The sequence below is a fragment of the Quercus robur genome, chromosome 7 (genome assembly GCF_932294415.1).
Source record: "Quercus robur chromosome 7, dhQueRobu3.1, whole genome shotgun sequence".
Taxonomy (NCBI): domain Eukaryota; kingdom Viridiplantae; phylum Streptophyta; class Magnoliopsida; order Fagales; family Fagaceae; genus Quercus; species Quercus robur.
The window spans coordinates 29,265,226-29,271,452 of record NC_065540.1 but is presented as its reverse complement, the minus strand read 5'-3'; positions in this window follow the sequence as shown (position 1 = coordinate 29,271,452).

The following is a 6,227-nucleotide window of genomic DNA, read 5'->3' as shown; positions in this document are numbered from 1 at the left end:
CACCCATTTTATGAACTATAAAACAAAAAAATTATATTTAAATACTCTTACCAAATAGGACCTTAACAATTCGTTTTGGTACTACCTTTTCCCTCTCTTTTTTTAACATTTTTTTTTTTTTTTTGAGAATCATATCTTTTTATTTACTTGGTAACACATTAGACAAATATTTAACATATTTTATAACATGATATTGGGCAACTGAGGCGGAGTAATTTTGAAATTTATTTTGAGTTTTGTTCTTTCTCTTTTTTTTTTTTTTCTTTTTTTTTTTTCTTTTTTTTTTTTTGGCAACATGAATATTAAACATTTATTTGATTTGTAGATGATGGAAAAACCAACTACAATATTTAACTTTTCTAGCTAGGGATATTGTTAAAACTAAGTTTCATAACAAAATGGGAGATGAAAGAGAAATTGCAACAAATTTATTGGGTTATAGATTGATCTCAGTTAATTAATCAAATTATCCAAGTTGATTAATTAGTCAATGTTACAGGTAAATTGGATTAAAGCACAATCAAATCACCAAACTAAATTAGAATGCAATGGAAAATAATTTTGACATGATGATTTGATCACGATGGGAAAAGCCCTCATAGGCAAAACTCTATCTAGTGAATTTCAGGTCACCACTATCGAATAATCCACTAACAAATAAAAAAACGGTTACAAGTATAAGGAATCTTACCCTACATGCTTATCCTAAAGCACCTACTTATAGTAGAACCTGCTGAGTTATACCAATCTCAACTCCCTAAATTGGACTTGATCTTGTAGAAGACTTCTCATTTGCATGAATCTCACTATCTGTGACAGACTCCATAACAACCCTTTTTTTTTTAATTGTTGTAGCTTTGCAATGTTCTTTAATCCACGCTTGGATGAACCAAAAGTAGCTTGGCACAAAACCCTAGGTGCACAAATGTCGTAGCAACTCCTGTTATGTGTGTATCTCTCTGTCTATGTGATGATGGCTATAAATTATGTCTTTTTATATGTTCTGAATCCCTAGTACACAAATTCCTAAAAAGTCAAGTCATCGTGGGCTAAAAATAGAAATTTATATTCAATTTTCCAAAGGCTCAATAAATCGAGAGGTGTCAAGCTATGTATCGAGATTTATTAAATCTCGATAGATTGATAGGTATCAAGGAAATATCGAGACTTACAGTTTCTTGAGCAATCTTGTGTCTTTAATAATACCACTTGTGATTCACTCAAGGTCTTCTTGAATACACTAGAAACTATGACTCAATTACATGTAAAGTGCATTTTATTGAAAAATATGCCAATCGCATAAAAACATAATCCCTACAAATTTTTTCTACATAACCAATCATAGGTAACTTTTGGAATTCAAAATAAGGTCGAGTTCTATTGTTAATATGTGTGGTTAAGTATAAATGTATTAAGAAACAATTATTTAGTGGTTTCTCTTTTATTTATATTTTTTATTATACTAAATCAATGCTAGTTTCTATTTTCATTTATTATTTTAGTTTTGAATCTTAGAAAATTAAAAGAAGAAAAGTTTTACTTTCATGCTTCCCCTCACCCCCTAAAAGTTGAAATCATGGTTACGTCCTTGGTTTTCTCTTTAAGTAGTTTTCTTGGTTAGCATTCGGAGTTTGCACACCAACATCCAAAACATGGTCATAATATTTAGTTCATCTTCAGCTCTCGTAACTTGTCTATGTTGGGAATATTACACAAAGTAATAATGGAAGAACAAGATTAATAAAAAAGACAAAAAGAAAGTAGATAACTTGGAGACACTATATTGTTTTCCTTAAACAATATTTGCCCCCCACACTTTTGTTGCTAAAGGGTTATCGCAAATTTGTCTCTAGGATATAACCAAGATGTTGAGTTCTACAGATAGAAATTCTGGAGAATAACCACAGGATTTCTTGTGTTTCTCTCTAACTTTTGATTTTGTGAAGTTAGTTTTTCAGGAGAACATAAGTCTTTATTTATACCCATAGGGTTATATTTCATGAAAAAGCACGTATAGAGAGTTAGTTATTTATTTAAGTGAACATAAGCCTGTTTCATGAAAAAGCATGTATGGAGAGTTAGTTATTTTTTTAAGTGAACATAAGCCTATTTCATGAAAAGGCACATATGGAGAGTTAGTTATTTTTTCATAATATGGTTATCAAAGATTGAAACCTCTTCAACCTTTCTGAATAGTCACCAGAAAATTCTTGAAAATTTCAGAAAATTCAGATTTCAAATTTTCACTTAGAAAATTCCAGAACTTGAATTTTCACTTTATGAAACCATATTCTCCAAACTCAACTATCATTATTACAACCTATCCTTGTATATACATATATATACAACAGTTTATACACATGTTCAAGAGTTTTGTGGTTTAGTAATACTTTTTGGTTCAGACATCAATAAAATTCTAGGTTTGATTATACAAGCCCCTAGTTAAAAAAAAATTAAAAATTAAAAAAATTAACAACAAAAGAAAACTTGTATGTACACGTGACTTAGTTTGTCTAGACAGTTATTTTGCACGTCACATAAAAGACACAAATTCGAAAGGGAAAAATGCTAGCTCACAATTAACCGCTATTTCAACACATGTATTTCTAATTACATAACATGCTCTAATTGCATCAACACATGCCTCAATCGTAGTTAATCACACTACTCAACCAACTCATATCAGTCTTACCAACTTAGTACTAACAACCTCAGTTTAGACTAACAACAAGCTAACAACAACACAATAACAGTGATAACAGTAGCATAAGCTACAAGTCACTTAGGCAACAACTCTCATAGCAACTAACATTACTAGCTTAAGAACCCCCCCCCCCCCCCCCCAAAAACACTTTGCCCACAAGGTGTAGGAAATATTGTGAGAGAGTTTGTAGGTTCTTGTTGTGAAATAGTGGAAGCTTAAATTTACCAAGATTGATTGTGAAAATATTTTTTTAGGCTTTAGAAAGATCTCCAAACAAATAATAGGAACGAAGAAAACTAATCCAAAAAGAAAATATACACAAAAAAAAAACCAAGAATTACATTGCTTGGCAATAGCCTACATCCACGGGCAACAACGAAGAAATTTCACTATATCAAATTTGGGAAAATACAAATTGGTGTAGAAGCACTCTCCCAAACACAAATCCCAAATATACCCAAATAGCTCTCTCTCACAAAATCTCCTGGACTAGATGGTATGTCCTCTTCCTTTTTTCAAAAATTTTGGCATATTGTTGGATCTGATGTAACTACTGCTATACTCTCAATTCTTAATTTTGGTTGCTTACTCCATAAAATGAATTATACACACATAGTCTTGGTTCCAAAGATAAATGACCCATAGCATGTCTGTGAATTTCGACCAATTAACTTGGGGAATGTTGTGTCTCACGTTTTCTCAATGGTGCTTGCCAATCGGTTGAAGATGATCTTGTCAAGAGTTATTTCAGATGCTCAAAGCGCCTTTGTACCCGATAGACTTATTAATGACAATACCACAGTAGCCTTTGAATACTCCACAAGATGCGAATTAGAAGACGAGGGAAGGATGGATAGGTGGCAGTAAAACTGGACATAAGTAAGGCCTATGTCTGAGTGGAGTGGAGCTTCCTGGAGGAGATGATGATCAAGATGGGGTTGGATGAGAGGTGGGTAGCATTGGCAATGGAGACAGTTACTCCAGCTTCATACTTTGTTTTAATTAACGGAGAACCAAAGGGTTTCATCAAGCCTACTAGGGGAATAAAACAAGGTGATCTCCTTTCACCCTATTTATTTCTGTTGTATGCTGAAGGTTTATCTACCATGTTATAGAAAGCTGAAGAACAAAGGATTCTACGGGGAATACTATCTTGTAGAGGGGGAGTTTGTATTTCTCATTTACTTTTTGCGGATGATAGCTTACATTTTTGCCAGACTAAGATCGAAGAGTATCGACAATTACTCAACGTTCTTGGAAAATATGAAGCTGTATCATGTCAAGCAATAAACAGAGGGAAAACTAATTTGTTCTTCAGTATAAACACAAGGTCAGAAGTCAAGCAAGAAATTCAAACTATGTTGGGAGCTCAAGTCTTATTTGATTGTGAACAGTATCTTGGGTTACCTATGGTTGCTAGAAAATCCAGCGTCAACACTTTTAAAGGTGTTAGGGAGAAAATATCAAAGAGAGTAATTAGGTGGAATGAAAAATTTATTTCCAAGGCGGGGTGAGAAATACTAATTAAAATTGTGGCCCAGGCAATCCCTACCTACACTATGATTATTTTCAAAATTCCAAAGAACATTTGTGACGACATTAATGCCATCTTTGCTAGATATTGGTGGGGTTAGCTGACGGATGAAAGGAAAGACCACTAGATTAGTTGGAAAAATTGAGTCAATAAAAAATTAAGGGAGGTATGGGTATTCGAGACTTACAAGCTTTTAAATTAGATATGCTCGTTAAACAAGCTTGGAGGTTGATCCACCACAACCAATCTCTATTTTTTCAGATATACAAAGCAAGGTACTTCCCAAAGTGTTCTTTTCTAAAGGCTAAAATAGGACATTATACTTCCTATGTATGGAGTTTATTGGCAGCTAGGGAAGTAATATTCGCTGGATCTTGGTGTCGTGTTGGTGATGGCAAAAACATAAAGGTGATGTCCATAAATGGCTTCCCCACCCGTCAGTATTAGCTAGACAGATTTCGGCTTCCATATGTGTTCAAGACCTCATTAATGTACAAACCAAGCAATGGGACCATGGGAAATTGCAGGAGTTTTTTGCTCCATCCACTCGCCAAGAAATTTTGGCATTACCACTATCAAATTTGGACTTGGGTGTTCTGCTCATTTGGCAGTAAAATAAAGCTTAAATTTTCTCTATGAAGACTACATACCAGGCGGCACTCCAGCTTCTGCAAAGGGAGAGAACTTGACAGCCAGGTTGAATGGTAATTCATGGAAAAAAATATGGTCCCTCTATTAGAAAAACTGGTTTTGCATCTCATAAAAAAACACATAGCGGAAGCAACAAACACGGATCTACTTCATTTATGAGAGATAACATGTAACTTTGAATTCTAGAACAAAGAATAGAAAGCGTACCTTGATGCAATGAAATTCAAAAACAAGACTTAAGAATACCTATAATCATCATCCCAATTCCACATAATGCCCAAGAAGTGTGGTCTCTCAATAAGTTTTTACATGTATGTGTTCAAGGGAGAATAAGAAAGTGGCTTACACTCACATACACACCATTTCCATACTTCTGAAAATTCGGTATGTTTCTCTCCCTGTATATATAACTGATTATCTAATTGGGCTAGCCTTTTAGGCCTACCCAATTGGGCTTTAGTTTGTGGCTTGAGATGAGACCAAAGGGAATAAATAAGACTCTAGCTCCAATGGATCTTGGACTTATCTATCAACTCTTGACAAGTTCAAAATTACCATTAATTATATTTAATACTACTATATAAATATAATTGCACTTTAGGCCTTTTTAATAAATTATATCTCAAGACTCTAATGATATCATTTGACCTCTCCATGAAATATCCATAGTGAACAAAGTCATAATGAACTATCACTTTGTAAACGACTATTTTATCCTCGAGTACCCGGTTTAATCTTTTAGTTATTCACATTTATTGAAATTAGATTTCAATAAATATAAACTTTAGTAACTCCTTACTAAAGTGGGTGCCCTAAATAACCAGTTTTCATTAAACTTATCTCAAGAGGATATTTCGTGTTTCTATAAAAAGAGATTATGAATTCCATCTTGAGAATATGTGTTTCCTTAACACTACGTGTGGTTACCCAATGTACTGAGATTTTGACCATGAATACTAGATCTCACTCTTGATTTATCAAAGTAACCTACATTTCATGATCAGTTTCACTATCCTCTCAGGATTGAAAGTCTATGAAATTAGAAGTCGTGAGATTAATTATTCAGGTGACAGTTGTTGATTGAATAATTAATCTCACAGCGGTCCAATTCAACATGTCTTAACACTTAAGACACATCAACACACCAACTAGAAGTCTCCACTTCCTTGATCAAGACAAACCATCTTAGTTGATGTGTTATAGTTTTCACAGATAAAACGCCCAAATTTTATCACCGACTACGAACTACGTTTTGAGTTTACAAGGAACTTGTGATTTATATCTTCTGTAACTAAATCACATACAATACATCTCAATGACTATGATAATGTCCCATTA